General features: G+C 44.6%; 1 long non-coding RNA gene across 1 annotated transcript in view; it reads left to right on the top strand.

The window, feature by feature from the left end:
- LOC117354156 overlaps positions 1 to 16,678 on the top strand; it is a 46,230-nt gene that overhangs the window by 12,957 nt on the left and 16,595 nt on the right. Inside the window, exon 2 of the long non-coding RNA XR_004538127.1 lies at positions 12,435 to 12,721. This is a non-coding gene — a long non-coding RNA (uncharacterized LOC117354156). The remainder of the gene's footprint in view (positions 1 to 12,434; positions 12,722 to 16,678) is intronic.

Genomic DNA, 16,678 nt, shown 5'->3' with positions numbered 1-16,678 from the left:
CTCTCTCTGCGTTCTTCGAGTGAGTATAGCTGCAACTTATCCAGCCGTTCCTCATACGAAAGATCCTTGAGTCCTGAAACCATTCTGGTGGCCATTCGCTTAACCAACTCAACTCTCCGCACATCCTTTTGATAATGCGGCCTCCAGAATTGAACACAGTATTCCAGATGGGGTCTCACCATGGATCTGTACAATGGCATAATAATCTGGGGCTTACGGCTGACAAAACTTCTTCATGATTTGCCTAGCCCTGGAGGAAGCTTTCTCCACTTGATTGGCAGTTTTCATGTCTTCGCTAATGATAACGCCCAAGTCGCGTTCTGCTACAGTCCTTGCTAGGATCTCGCCATTTAGGGTGTAAGTCCTGCATGGATTTTTTCCACCAAGGTGCATGACCTTGCATTTTTTGGCATTGAAACTTAGTTGCTAAGTCTTTGACCAATGCTCCAGCAGGAGTAGGTCCTGCGTCATACTGTCAGGCATTGAGCTTTTGTTGGGCACTGTGCTTTCGTCTGATGAGCTTTTGCCTACTATGTTGCATAGTTTGGCGTCATCGGCGAATAATGTAATTTTACCTTGAAGCCCCTTAGTCAAGTCACTTACGAAGATGTTAAATAGGATCGGGCCCAAGACCGAGCCCTGCAGCACTCCGCTGATCACCTCTATCGTATCAGAGAGGGTACCGTTAACCACTACCCTCTGACGTCTACCCCTAAGCCAGTCCCTAACCCATGCGATTAATGTTACACCCAGTCCCATCGAACCCATCTTGCTCAATAACCTGCGGTGTGGGACGCTATCAAATGCTTTGCTGAAGTCCAAGTACACAATGTCCAGGGATTCCCCTGTATCCAACTTCCTTGTTACTCAGTCAAAGAAGCTGATCAGATTTGATTGGCAGGACCTTCCCTTCGTAAAACCATGTTGATGGGGATCCCGTAGTTTCTCTTCATTCAGGATTGTATCCAATTGGCGTTTGATTAGCGTTTCCATAAGTTTACTTACTATCGATGTGAGACTCACCGGTCTGTAATTCTCAGCCTCTGTCCTGCTTCCCTTTTTGTGGAGTGGAATGACGTTAGCCGTCTTCCAATCCAACAGAACTCTTCCTGTACTTAGGGAAAGATTGAAGAGCGCAGATAACGGTTCCGCAAGGACGTCACTTAGTTCCCTGATCACCCTGGGGTGTAGTTTGTCCGGTCCCATGGCTTTGTTCACCTTGAGTCTAGATAGCTCATCATAGACACTACTGGGCGTAAACTCAAAGTTTCGAAATGGGTCTTCCGAGCTCTCCCTAGTCGGCAGCTGAGGGCCGGATTCCGGCGCCTCGCAAGCGAAGACCGAGCAGAAGTATTCATTTAACAGTTTGGCATTTTCGGAATCCGAATCCACAAAGTTCCCGTCGGGTTTCCTAAGGCGTACTATCCCATCTGTGTTTCTTTTTCAGTCACTAATGTACCTGAAGAAGGATTTATCACCCTTCTTGATGTTCTTCGCAAGGTCTTCCTCCATTCGGAGTTTGGCCTCCCTGACTGCCGTTTTGACCACTTTAGACTTGGCCAGATAGTCTTCCTTGGATTTTTGCTTCCCTGATTGTTTGTGGAAGATGAACGCCCTTTTCTTCTTTTTTATGAGGTCTGAGATCTCCGTAGAGAACCACTGTGGTCTATTGTTTCTTCGCCGTTTACTTACTGATTTGACGTAGCGGTTGGTTGCTTCTCGTAAGGTTGATTTGAGAATTGACCACATCACCTCCACATTATCTGTTTCAGCTTGGTTTTGCAGCGCCCTCTGGATGAAATCTCCCATGCTTTTGAAGTTTGTGCCCTTAAAGTTGAGGACCTTGGTTGATGTGCTTGACTTTGTGAAACCTTTCCTGAGGTTGAACCGTTGTTGTGGTCACTGGAGGCTAGCGTATCGCCTACCGAGACCTCGGTGACACTTTCTCCATTGGTGAGTATTAGGTCTAGTATTGCCCGATCCCTAGTGGGCTCCAATGCCAATTGTCTGAGTCTAGCTCCCTTTATAGAGGTTAATAGCTTCCTGCTGCCGCTGGTCGTAGCGGAAAGTTTGTTCCAATCCACATCAGGCATATTACATTACGGATTTCTATTCCGCCTATACCTTGCAGTTCAAGGCGGATTACAAAAGATTTGACTGGACATTTTCCAGTGAAGATACAATTTTTTATTTTTTATTTTTTTACAACAGAGGAGATATAGCTGGAAAGATTCCGAGGGGATTTACAAGTTGGATAACAAATTGACAGTGCGGAACTGTGATATAAACAATAGATTACATTTAGAGTAGGTAAGATTAGAATGCATTTCAGGGATCTGTTTACTTGATAGGTGATTTGGGGAGGATTTTATAGGGGAGAATTATCTGGAGGAAGTTGAAGAGGGGTTAAGATATTTGGATGAATTTTATGAAAAGCAGGGTTTTGATTTCTTTTCGGAATATTTTGAGGTCGCCCGTTGTCGTCAGCAGGTTGGAGATGGAATGGTTGAGTTTTGCTGCTTGTGTTGCCAGAAGGTTGTCAAACATTTTCTTGTGCTGTGTGCCTTTGAGTGGGGGGAAGGCAAAAGGGTTCGGGGTTCTTCTGTGTCTTGAGGTGAAGATCTGGTTTAAGCGGTAGTTTAGGTAGGAGGGGGAAGAGCCATTTAACGCTTTGAATAATAGGCAGTAGAATTTGAATTGAATTCGTGCTTGTATGGGTAGCCAGTGAGAGTCTAAGAAGGCAGTTGTTATGTGATCATATTTTCTAAGTGAGTAGATCAGTCTGAGGGCGGTGTTTTGTATGGTCTGGAGTTGTTTTATCATAGTGGCTGGACAAGGAAGATAGAGGGAGTTGCAATAGTCCAGCAGACCTAAGACTAGGGATTGGACAATTAGTCTGAATTGTGCTGGGTTGAAGAATTTTCTGATTTTACGTAGATTTCTCATGGTTAGAAAAGCTTTCTGGGTCGTCTTGTTGATTTGGGACTGCATTGTGCAACATCTGTCTATTGTAACTCCTAGAAGTTTTAGTTCGGGTTGTATTTGGTATTTTTGATTTTCAGTTCTGTGATGGTAGGAGTTTTGGTCTTTTCGAGCAAGAAGAATTTTGTTTTTTCTGAGTTTAGTTTCAGCTTGTGGTCCATCATCCATTTTTCAACTGTATCTAGGGTTGTTTCTAGCTTTGCAGTGGTGGTGGTCTCTGATGGGTCGAAGGGGAGGAGTATGGTGATATTGTCTGCGTAGCTGAAGGATGTGACATTTAGGTTGTCTAAAGTGGCTCCTAGGGAGGAATAAAGAGGTTGAAGAGCGTAGGTGAGAGTGGTGATCCTTGTGGAACTCCGCAGGGATTGGATCATGGTTCTGATTTGATATCATTGGATTTTACCCTATAGGTTCTTGATTTGAGGAATCCTTGAAACCAATTGTAGACCTTGCCTGAGATCCCTATGGTGTCAAGTATCTGTAGTAATAAGGAGTGGTCAACTAGATCAAATGCTGCGGAGAGGTCGAGTTGAATTAACATCATCTTTTTTCCTTTACTGATGTGTTGCCGGGCTGTATCTAGTAGTGAGACAAGTAATGTTTCTGTGCTGTGGTTGGTTCGAAATCCTGATTGTGAGGGGTGAAGAAGGTTATGGTTTTCTAGGTAGTTGGTGAGGTACTGTGCAACTAGGCCTTCTATTATTTTAACGTATATCGGTATTGAAGCAATAGGTCTGTAGTTGGAGGGGCTATCTATTGGGCCTTTGTGGTCTTTCATGATTGGGGTGATTAAGATCTCTCCTAGATCCTGAGGGAATTGGCCTTCTGTCAATGTGGTTTGAATCCATAGCATAAGGTTGGCTTTGAAAGTGGTGGAGGCATTTGATAACAGATAGGTGGGGCAATTATTTAGGTCGCTGGAAGCATGGCTGTATTTATTGTAAAGTCGGTTCATATCCGACCAAAGTAGGATTGGGAAGTTGGACCAGCTTCTGTCTGCTACGATGGCTTCACCTGTTGAGGGGTTAGTTGTTATCTTTTTGAGATGGGTGTGTGTATTGATGAATGCAGTTCTGATATTGGTGATCTTGTTTTTGAAATGGTCAGCTAGTTGGATAGCTGTCGGTGGGTGGATTCCTTGAGTAGCTAGGTAAGGTTTGGTGTCAGTGAGGTTCTTTACTAGATTGAATAGCTTTTTTGTGTCTGGGGTTTTTGTGCCTATCAATTTGGAGTAGTAGGCTTTCCGTTTCTCCTTGAGTTTGGTCTTGTATTGGTTAATTTGATTTCTCCATGCTGTTTTGGTGTGTTCTAAGCTCTTATTTTTTTTCCATTCTCTTTCTAGTTGTCTGCAGAGCTTTTTTGATTGGTGAAGTTCGGAGTCGAACCATTTATCTGATGGTCTACAGATTTTGAATTTTGATATTTCTGGGGCTAGCTCATTCAGGATGGTTTCGCTTATGGTTCTCCATTGGGGTATGAATTCGTTGGGGGCAATATTGGTGATAGCGGGGTCTGCTTTGTCCCAGAATGTGGAGGGTTCGATTTTTTGGCGTGCTTTGAAGGAGGTTTTGGGTGGAGGTAGCTTGTTATTGCGTTGAGGCCAGTTGATGTTAAAGGTGTATTTATAGTGATCTGACCAGAGGGAAGGGTGCCAGGCCCCATTTGAGATATGGATTTCAGGTTTGTGAGGGTGTTGAGTCATGTAAGCAGCGATATCTAGTTGGTGGCCTTTTTCGTGTGTGGGTTGGGGGTTGAGGATCTGGTATTTCAGTGCTTTGAGGTATGAGAGTAAATTTATTACTTGTTTAAAGGTGTGATCTTCTAGATGGAGGTTTATGTCTCCTAGGAGTAGGTTATGAGGTGATGTTAGGGAGTTCTGGTAAATAAATTCTTTGAGATCTTGTTTGTTATCATTCCATTTTCCTGGTGTTGAGTAACAAAGGATGCATGTTAGTGTTCCTATGAGAGAGTCGTCGGATAGTTGACAGGCTAGGAGGTCTAGGTGGGGGGTGGAGTGTTTGTCTAGGGTCTTTATATTGATGTTGTTTTTGAGTATGATGGCTAGACCTCCACCACGTTTTTTTTCTCTGCAAACCAGTTCTATTTTGTAACCCATTGGGCAGAATTCTGTGATGGTGGGATCGGAGTCCGAGGTTAGCCAGGTTTCAGATAGGAATAAGCAGCTTAGTTGTTTTATAACTATCCAGTCCTTAATAAGGTCTGCTTTTGTGCTTATTGATCTGATGTTCATATATGCACAGGATAATGAGGTGTTGAATGTTTGGGGAGAGGGTGTGCAGTTTGGATGGAGGAGATTTATTTTGGTTTGTGGATGATAGTTGTGGTCTGATGTTCTTGGTTTTTGGGGTGGTCTTTTTCCCCAGCTGGTAGGTATGCTGATATGGTTGAATGAGGAGCAATCTATCAAGTTTCTGGGAGAGTATAGTTTTCTGGTAGGTAGAGGGAGCCTGTAGGATTCTGATAAGGTTGGGATAGAGGATGTACGATACCCTTCTGTTTTTCTGTTGGTTAGGAGTAGGAAAAGCAGAAGGTGGACGAGTACGCTAGTAGAAAAACCTGGAGACATAGTGATTTTTGTGTAGAGAGCAGGAGATTCTGCAGTTTGGTACTTGGTGTGAGGTACGAGAGTCTGGGAGGTGTAGGGAGGTTGCTCTATAGGAATAAGTAGAACTAACAATGGAATATAATAGTATCAGCTATAGCAGTTTGTCTACACTTGTCCAGTTATTTTGGAGTCCAACAGTAGTATTATCAACCTTATCAAGCAATATTGAAGTCTCCTAACAATACTGTGTCTCCACGCAGTGATATTCTCAATGTCCTCGACTAATTCTATATCCATGTCCTCCTGTTGTCTTGGAGGTCTGTATACTACGCCAAGATACAGGCATTTGTCCTTCCCTCTAGCCAAATTCACCCAGAGGGATTCCTCGGTGTTCTTGACATCTGCGATCTTGGTAACTTTGATGTCCTCTTTAGTGTATAGTGCTACCCCTCCTCCCATTTTGCCCTCTCTGTCCCGCCGAAGTAAGTTGTATCTCGGTATAGCCATATCCCACCCATGGGAGTCCGTGAACCAAGTCTTGGATATCGCCACCACATCTAGATCGGCATTCCTCATTTCCGTCTCTAATTCCAGAATCTTATTGCCCAAACTGTGGGCATTAACATACATAGCCCTCCATACCTTATGTTTGCTATGTGTCTGTGTAGATATTCCTGCCTGAGCTAGTTGGACTCCTATAATACTGTCTGCAATGTGTGCACTTACCTCTGACTCGGAAATGCAGAGTGTACCTACCTCGGACTCGGAAATGCAGAGTGTACCTACCTCGGACTCAGAAATGGATTGACAACTTACCTCGCCAAGTTGGTTACTTGCACCATCACATGAGAGAGTACCCTCCCCCAACTTACCTAGTTTAAAGCCCTACGAAGTAGGCGGGCTAGACGGTGTCCAAAGACGTTCTTTCCCCTTCTGGTCAGGTGAAGTCCATCAGGTCCCTGTAGTCCTTGCAGCGCCTCTCCATGGTTCAGGAATCCGAAGTTCATCTCCCTGCACCATCTGTACCATCTGTTAGTCCTCTGGATACGATTCTCCCTGGCTCTCCCCTTGCCCCTCACTGGGAGGATCGAGGAGAAGACCACCTGCGCTTCCATCCTCCTCAGCTTCTCATCCAGGGCTCCAAAGTCTTCAGATATGCTCTCCGGGGTGTTCCTGGCAGTGTCGTTCATTCCGACGTGGATGAGAAGCATGGGGAAGCTGTCATGGGGCTTGATCAGTCTGTCTAGGCAGACGGTTACATCTTGGATCTTGGCTCCTGGCAGACAGCAGACCTCTCTTGATTGCATATCAGATCTGCAAATTGGTCCCTCAGTGCCTCTCAGCAGGGAGTCCCCAATTACTATCACTCTGTGCTTCTTTGGGGGGAGCTGATCTGTTTTCTCCGGAACCGGAACTATCTGCTGGACGACCTTCTGTACCTCATTGGTGGGCTCCTCCTGTAACAGCTGGAATTTGTTCTTCAAGGTGATTAGTGGGGTCGATGTAAAACTGCTCTATGTATGAGAGAAAGAGACAGAAGATGAGGAAGAGGAAGGTTTTCTGCGTTTGCCTATGGAGGAAGTTACTAGCTACCAGGAGTCATTGTTTCCTGCCTCCTCTTGTACCCCAATTGTTGGTTTTAAGGTCATATGTTCGGACAGTTTGGGTGTCCTGAGGATGTTCTTGTCGGGTTCCTGCTCAGTGATCTGGGACAGCTCCTGGATGACTCCGTCGATGAAGGCTTCGTCCTCTTGGATGCTTCTCAGACGCTTTACCTCCTCTCTCAGGTTCCTCAGCTCCTGCATGATGTCTCCGTCAAGCTGATCCATCTCTTCTGTCTGTGTTGCTACTGTCGTCCTTAGCATGGGGATGGTCTCGGTCTGTACGGAGACCTCTGTCCTGCGTCCTGGCTCCCCTTCAGACTCTTATTGAGAAAAACACGGAGGAAGCCACTGCTTGCCCTGTATCGGTAACATGGAATATTGCTACTCCTTGGATTTTGGCCAGGTACTAGTGACCTGGATTGGCCACCGTGAGAATGGGCTACTGGGCTTGATAGACCATTGGTCTGACCCAGTAAGGCTATTCTTATGTTCTTATGATATTCAAAATTATGTAACTGGCCAGAAATGACTGCTGACCAGTTAAATCAATTGTTCAGGGCTATCTGCTAATTTTCATCAGCACGTAACCAGTTATCGTTGCTGAGAATTAATGATTAGCACCTAAGTAAAAGCTCCTATTTTGGGGCATTCCAGAGATGGAATCAACTCTTGGCCAGTTAAGTGCCAATATTCAGCACTTAACCGGCCAGGAGAACCATATAAATGGGACTGCATAAAACACAGTCCTGTCTATATTCAGCAACCCATGGCCATTGGGAAACAGTGATCACAACATGATCTGATTCAAAGTGAAAATAGAAATGCCAACGGGGAGGAGAACCATTGCAACAACATTCAACTTCAAGAAAGGGAACTATGATGCCATGAGGCAAATGGTAAAGAGAAAACTCAAGAACAGCTCCAGGAAAACACAAACGGTGGAGCAAGCCTGGACCTTATTCAAGGACACGGTAAACAAGGCGCAAAACCTGTATATACCCAGATTTAGAAAAGGGAGCAAAAAGAATCATACAAAAGACCTGGCATGGATAACCAATGAAGTTAAGAAGGTGATAGGAGACAAGAAAAAATCATTCAAGAAGTAGAAAAAGGATAAAACCGAGGAAAACTGGAAAGAGCACAGGAAACATCAAAAAGAATGTCACCGCGTAGTCAGAACAACGAAAAAAAGAGTATGAGGAGAGACTTGCCAAGGAGGCACGAAATTTTAAACCATTCTTTCGATATGTGAAAGAAAAACAACCGGCGAGGGAGGAAGTGGGACCCCTGGATGAGGGAGGCAGGAAAGGAGTGGTAAAGGAGGAAAAGGAGGTGGCAGACAGACTAAACACGTTCTTCTCGTCAGTCTTCACGAAAGAGGACATATCCAACGTGCCGAATCTGGAAAAAACCTTCAAGGGGGATCAAGAGAAAAAATTATTATCAATAGAAGTGAGCCTCGAAGACATACTCAAACAGATAGATAGATTAAAAACTGACAAATCGCCGGGACCAGATGGAATCCACCCGAGAATACTGAAGGAGCTCAAAGACAAAATAGCGGAGTTACTACAGAAGATTTGCAACCTATCCTTGAAAACAGGGGTAAACCCGGAGGACTGGAGGATAGCGAATGTTACACCTATCTTCAAGAAGGGATCCAGAGGCAACCCGGGGAACTACAGACCAGTAAGCTTAACCTCAGTTCTGGGAAAGATGGCCGAATCATTAATCAAGCACAGCATCAATGAGCATATAGAAAGAAATAATCTGATGAGAACCAGCCAGCATGGTTTCTGTAAAGGAAGATCTTGCCAAACGAACCTATCGCACTTCTTCGAGGGGATAAACGAACAATTGGACAAAGGTGACCCCCATAGACATCATATATCTGGACTTCCAAAAAGCCTTTGACAAGGTACCCCATGAGCGCCTGCTAAGAAAACTGTGGAACCACGGAGTGGAAGGGGACGTGCACAGAAGGATCTATAATTGACTGGTGGACAGGAAGCAGATGGTAGGAGTAAAGGGAAACTACTCTGAATGGGAAGCAATTACGAGCGGTGTCCCGCAGGGGTCAGTGCTGGGACCACTGCTGTTCAATATATTCATTAATGACCTGGAAGTAGGGACAAAGTGCGAAGTTATAAAATTTGCGGACGACACAAAACTCTCCAGCAGGGTTAGAACTGTTGAGGAATGTAAAGAACTACAAAGGGACCTGAACAAACTGAGTGAATGGGCAAATAAATGGAAAATGTGCTTCAATGTAGAGAAATGCAAAGTCTTGCACATAGGGAAAGGAAACACGATGTACAACTACAAGTTGCGGGGAATGGTATTGGGGGAAAAGCAACCTAGAAAAGGACTTGGGGGTTTTGGTGGACCAAACAATGAAGCCGGGGGCACAATGCGCAGCAGCCTCCAAGAAGGCAAACAGATTGTTGGGCATTATCAAAAAAGGAATCACTACCAGAACCAAAGCAGTTATCCTGCCGCTATATTGGGCAATGGTGCGCCTGCATCTGGAATACTGCGTTCAATACTGGTCACCATACCTTAAGAAGGATATGGCAACACTCGAGAGAGTCCAGAGAAGAACAACAAAAATTATAAGGGGCATGGAAAACCTTCCATATGCTGAGATGCTGAGATGCTGGAGAAACTGGGGCTCTTTTCCTTGGAAAAACGGAGATTTAGAGGGGACATGACAGAAACTTACAAGATCATAAAGGGTATAGAGAAGATAGAAAAGGACAGATTCTTCAGACTGGTAGGGGAAACAAGAACAAGAGGGCACTCAAGAAAATTGAAGGGAGACAGATTCAGAACGAATGTTAGGAAGTTCTTCACGCAGAGGGTGGTGGATACCTGGAATGCGCTTCCAGAGGAGGTGGTAGAGCAGAGTACGATTTTGGGTTTCAAAAAAGGGTTGGACAATTTCCTGAAGGAAAAGGGGATTGAAGGGTATAGTTAGAGGGGTACTACACAGGACAAAATGTCTTAAATAAAGGATCACTTACAGATCACTGACCTGGGGGGCCGCCGCAGGAGTGGACTGCTAGGCACGATGGACCTGTGGTCTGACTCAGCAGAGGTGATGCTTATGTTCTTATGTTCTCTTATTCATCTATGTAATCTGAACCCTCTCGGGGAGGCGTGAGCCATGCTCCTTGTTTGTGCTCCTTCGTGTGCTTTCCTATTCTCATTACCTCTCTTCTTGTATATCTCTATTTCCTTTCTCTGTTCCTCTCATGGATCTAATTCACTTTCTGCTTCTCATACTCACTCTCCCCAATCTTACTCCTTTTCTTTCTCCTCTCCACACAAGAAGCCCTCATTATCCTTCTTCTTTTCCTATCCCCTCACCAGCCATCTTGTCATCTACCTTATTCACTGCACTCAAGCTCAAGCATTCTCTCACTTCCATTCATCCATCTCCTTTTTAATTGATCCCTAAGCGTCTTCATCATTGCCGTCATTATTTCCCTTTACTTTGGCACAATCTCTTACTCCTTCTGTTCCTTGCTCCTTCTGCTCAGTCCAAACCCTGACCCCCAAATCACCCTAACATTATACCTATTTCTCTCCTTCAGTCCTCCTCTTCCCTTTTTTATGTGCCCTATGGAATGCTCATAATCTGTATCCATGACATCCTGTTTGTCTGTCTTGCCTGTTTAGATTGTAAATTATTTTGAGCAGGGACTGTTATCTTACTCTTTGTGACCCTGTACAGCGCTGCGTACGTTTGGTAGCGCTATAGAAATAATTAATAGTAATAGTAAGTGGCCACGTATTAGCCAGCGACACATAAACTGGATGTTCAGTGCTGAAGCCCGGCATGGCCTGGCATTGAATATCTGAGAATAACTCCAGCAGCAGTCAGCAAAACACTCACCACTGCCAGCTGAATATTAACCCCCAAGTTTTAAAATGTGTTACATCGTGGTCTTTTCCAATCATGACCATTTACGTAGCTTATGTTTGTTCAAATATTTAGCCATATCCTGATGCAGGCAGTTGTTGTGCCACACTGGGTCACTGGTTTTTATTGTGTTTTAATTATTTATAATGCATGATATAATAAACTGCCCTTTCCTTACTAGGGCTGTGCTTAGGAATCAAAGGTAAAAAAAAAAAAACCTCCTGAAATTGTTTAATATAAATGAATAGGTCTAACCACTTATCTTAAACAAAAAGAACCTCCCCCTTCATCAGGGTTATCTGCCAATTTCATCCTGTGCCAACATTATTTCAACAGCATGTGGGTGTTTAAGTCTCACTGTGGGTGTCACTTGTTCTACATGACTGCTTTGATAAATGTAACACACCCATGGAGCAATACCAAATGGAGACTGGAGAGGAAGGCGCTTAGGCTATTTCATGACATAACATGACAGAGAGATCAGAAACAATCCAGCACTGCTGCATCTTGATTGGCTAAGTGACTGACTGCAAAACTCAATTGCTTTGTTGAAAACATGTGCTCTTTTTGACCATTTTATTTATTCACTTTTCTATATTCTCCCAAGGGAGTTCAGAATGGTGTACATGAATTTATTCAGGTGCTGAAGCATTTTTTCCTATCTGTCTTAATGCGCTCACAATCTAATGTATCTGGGGCATTGGGAAGGGGGGGATTAAGTGACTTGCCCAGGGTCACAAGGAGCAGTGTGGATATGTAGCTTTAACTACTGCACCATACTCTCCCCTATGTATAATATATAGCTTTCTTGGGTGAATCACTTTACCCTTCCCATAAAAAAAATCTCTTTAGACATATTGTACCTTGGATTAAAGAAAAATATGCTATCGTTGGTTACATATGGATAGAATTAGTAGCAATTTCTTCATAAACTATCTGCTGGTATAAAATAGTGGGGGTTCTCCTTGTTAAGTATTCTTACTGTTTCCCCTCAGCAGAATGTATAAAACAACTCTTGTGTGTCATAGGCAAAGATCGAGCCTTTTAATGATCTTTTATGGTGTCTGTGTATGTCAAAATTGTTCAATCGATTTGTAACCTAAAAATTCTATAGTTTTTACTTCTTCTCTTCTATATGCATGTATCTGACGACTCTATAGTGTGACTATTTCTCTGATTGTCCAGCACCTCTTGTTGTAAACCGCCTCGAACTGTTATGGCTTTGGCAGTATATAAGAATAAAATTATTATGTGTGTGCATGGGTTTGGAATAGGGAAGGGTTGTATTGAGTATGTGTGTTAATAAGAAACCTTGACCTTTTCTTCCTTTGTTAATGATGGTGGTCTTGACTTTCAGCCACTCAACCTGGATAACCAGAGCCAGAGAAGAAAATGTGCAATGCCTAGGAGATGTAAGGAAATGGTACAACCACACCGTCTTTATCTGTGTCAAAATGCCTGGAATGCTAGAGTCACTGATGAAGCCCTGTTGTCTGGGTGTCTCCCTGAATACCTTCTTTTGACAGAAGAAAGCAAGACCTGGGATTTATGCCATTTGCCTGCTACCTACTTCAAATTCCTCAGCAACACAATGAAAACCAGACTCTTTTCCCATAACAAGTAAAAATCAGCAGAGGATTTGAGGTGATCTTTTTATTTCTTTTTTAAAATACTTTTACTCAATGTAAGTTACCCTATTTCCTGCATTGATGGCTGGATGCCATGGGCCATAGCATCATAGGCGGGCATTCATTATGGTCTATAAATTCAAATACATTTACATTATGTTCTGGTAGAAATATGTGAGACTGAGAAGGGGCTAGTCTTTTAATGAGGCTACCTTTTCAATCAAGATTACTATGTCTGAGGTACTTGTTGAATCAACAGTAACACTTTTTGAGTTGAAATTTGGAATAAAGTAGGCCAAAGTAAGCTCTTGAGCACTGGGTGCCTACACTATGCATGTGACTGATGTTGGCTAGAGCTTGGCTGGGAAGGTGAGACTGATTGTCTCCTGGAATCCTGGCGGACTCATACCTAGAGAAGTTGTCACAAGTGCAGGACCCACCCACATAATGCATATAAGGAGGTAAAGCCAAAAAGGCAATAGAATGTAAGGACTGGCTTTCAGTATTGTGGGAAGATTATAGAGTGACAGTACTGAGGATAACAATTACTAAGGGGAATGGGGAGGCAGAAAGAAGGAGATGGAGAGGGAGAGGGAAATGGAAAAGGAAAAGAAGCTTTAACTGTTTTGGTCAGCAGTGGACTATATTAAATGCAGGGTCTCTAGGAATATGGTACCCAATGCAGATGCCCTTTGTGCCCTGTTTAAAGCCAGTCCTGTGTGGACAGATTCTTGCTATCTCTGGTGTCTTTCTTCAGTAATAGGATTTTCTTACAAATTCCATCTTCTCTTTCCCTGTTACTTTCACATCGGTGGAAATTGGGAAGAAGCAAGTTCCTTTTTTTCACTCTCCCTGGCACTCAGTTATGGTGAATGCCTCTCCTCTTGGACTTCTTAGGCACTTGGGGTTCTAATGCCTTTAACATTAGCCCAGCTCCTTATTCCTCCTCCTCTTGCACCTCCATACATTCATGGGGCTTCAGCTTCCCCCCACACATAGAAACCTCTCACACAGTGGCGTAGCGAGGGTAAGAAACACCCGGGGTGGTGGCGCACCTCCTCCGCCTCATGCCCCTTCACTCTTCCCTTCTCCCCTACCTCTAATAGTCCCGGCATGAGCAACATCACCAACTTTCTGCCCGCGTCGGCATTGGCTTTCCCCTCTGATGTCACTTCCTAGGTGCGGGACCCAGAAGTGACGTCAGAAGGAGAGCCGATGCTTGCGCGAGCAGCAGGTTGCAGTTGCTGCTCACGCCGGTGAAGAGCTAGAGGTACGATGGGGTGGGGGGAAGTAAAGGTGCGCGGTGGGAGGAGGAGTGGAATGGAGCAGGGGAGGGGAAGAGAGGGATTGCTGGCACCCCCCCCAAGATGGCGCCCAGGGCAGACTGCCCTCCACCCCCCCCCCTTACTATGCCACTGGTTTCATACATATCAGATCCTCCCTGACTCCATCTGCTCCTGGATCCTACTCTGAACTCAAGTCTCACTTGCACATGCAGGTGTCTTGGCTCTCTGTCTCATACAGTATATAGAGAAAAGGATGGAATCCAATTAAAGCACAACTGAAATGATCTCATAACTGGAGTGAGCTTTGATGGCAGTTTCAGAAATTGGGAAGTAAGATCAATTCAGGGTAGACGTTTATGGTCTGGGAAATAGGGCCAGTGCCAGCTAGACTTCTATAATCTGTGCCCAAAAATTGGCAGGGAACAATGGAACCAGCCCCCCACTGAAGAAACGTGGCAGGAGGGATGCCCAATCCCTCCTGCCCGGAACACCCCCCACCCACCCCGAACGAACGTGGCAGGAGCGTGCCCAGTCCCTCCTGCCCGGAACACCCCCCTGATGATCGCCAGCAGGAGGGTGCCCAATCCCTCCTGCCGGAACACCCCCCTCCCAAATGAAATCAGCAGGATGGTGCCTAATCCCTCCTGCCAGAAACCCCCCCACCGTAGAAATTGTGACGACGCCACTCCTCATGCACAGACCCCCCTAAACCCCCCTCTGGACTGAGGCGGGCCTGCTGGCCAGCCGGTGGAAAAACCCATCCGATCTTTCCACCGGCCGGCCAGCAGGTCTGCCTCAGTCGAAATGAGGCGGGCCTGCCCCTTCCCGGTGCATTGTGGGATGCACTGGGGAGGGGCCTCAGGAGCTTATTTTTTATAAAAAAAAGTGCATCCCGATTGGCTGGTTAGACAGCAGTAGGACGCCTACTGCTGCCTACAATCGGGACGCCATTTATACAAGCCGGGCCTGAGTGTCTACTATTACATCTCTGTCCACTTCTTCTGTCTGTGAAGGACTATATATCACACTAATGCAAATATATTTACTATTCTCTCTTTCCAAATTAATTCACAGTTCCTCTTCCTTGCTCTGCAGATCCTGCAATTGTGTGGATTTAACATGATCTTTTATTGGTTTTGGAAACACAGCCTAATTGCTTCATTACAATGACTCACCAGACTTTTGCCTCCTGGAATACTCATTGTTTCCATTTCACTTTTTTGTTCATGTATGATTATATTTTGGTTCTGAGACATGCATGTAAAGATTACTCTATTGTTATATAAGCACAATTTCTCATTTTAATGTATGTTCAGGCATTGTGGTTCACACTAGAGAATGACACGGGGAAAAAATCGGTCCCTGTCACCGGACCACCGTCCCCTTCACCTCCCCTTCCCTGCAGCATCCACCCTTCCTTCTCACCACCTCACCGCTCTTCAGCGGCCCAAGAATCTTCCTCCCTCCCCTTACCTTTGCGGCATAAAGAAACTTAAGGGAGGGAAGGCACGCGATCACCAATCTTGCGCGTGGTCCCTTCCCTCCCCCTCGCCAAATCTATCTCCCTCCCTCCCTCCCCCTTACCTTCACTTTAGAAAAGAAAGTGATGCCAGCGTAGCCTGCCTATGCCGCCCTGCAGTCACGTGTGTGTGTGGGCGGAAGCTTCTCCTCTGACAATTGTCATTTTATAAACACAAATAAAACAGAGCAAGGTTCAACAAAACCCATCTCCCCTCCCTTTCATAAATATCCCCTTCACTATTGTGAAAACTGAACAAACCAAATTACTACAGAATGCTACATAGAAAAATCAAGCTAACAGAATATTTTAGTCACACATGGCAAGAATAATGTTAGGGGAGTGCAACTAGGGCAACTGCCCCCTGGTCAGAGAGAGAGCCCTAAGCCAGCTGGAAGCTAAAGAAGCACAGCCTGGATTTTGCGGTCCCCAGTTATGTCTAATACCAGCTCTAGCAGGATATGTATTTGAAATATTCTAATCACAAAATATAAAATAAATTTATATTTTTTTCTTTTTGTTGTATGGTAATTTTATTCTTCAAATCACATTGGTCTCAGGCTTTGGTTTTAGGTTCCTTCTGTCTTCATCGTGGCATGGCTGGCTCCTGAAGGTAAAATAGGTGCAAGAGGAGCTGGGGAGAAGATGCAGAGTCTGACAAGGGCGCAATTTTTTTTTTACCACAGGAGTAAGACTTTTAACTGCTCCCACAGGGCGGTGAAAGGTCTTGTCCCCATTCCCGCAGGGCAGTGAAAGGTCTTGTCCCCATTCCTGCGGTAAACCAGTTGCAAATGTCTCCATTCCTGTGGATTTACTGCGGTGACCCACAGTTTACCGCAGTAAATGGTCCCCATGTCATTCTCTAGTTCACACTCCTCACACCATCAGTCCATTCACACAGATATGTCGCCATTTTTTCATTTTTAGAATCTGTATAGCCTGCATTCTGTATGTGTTTTGTCATAATGTTTGTATGATTTTAAAATGTTGCATTCATGTTTTAAATGTTCTTTATAGTGTCCCCTGAGGAAGGCGTCTTCAATATGCCAAAACTAGGATCATTGTTAGGACCACAGTTTAGATTAAAGATTCTATGTTTGGTTGAAAAGATGTCTCCCTTGCCTTTTGTTAGATTGTCCAAATCCTAAGACGAGGTGTTCTTCTTTTG

The sequence above is a fragment of the Geotrypetes seraphini genome, chromosome 2 (genome assembly GCF_902459505.1).
Source record: "Geotrypetes seraphini chromosome 2, aGeoSer1.1, whole genome shotgun sequence".
Taxonomy (NCBI): domain Eukaryota; kingdom Metazoa; phylum Chordata; class Amphibia; order Gymnophiona; family Dermophiidae; genus Geotrypetes; species Geotrypetes seraphini.
The sequence above is the reverse complement of the archived record's forward strand: the minus strand, read 5'-3'. Positions and strand labels throughout refer to the sequence as shown.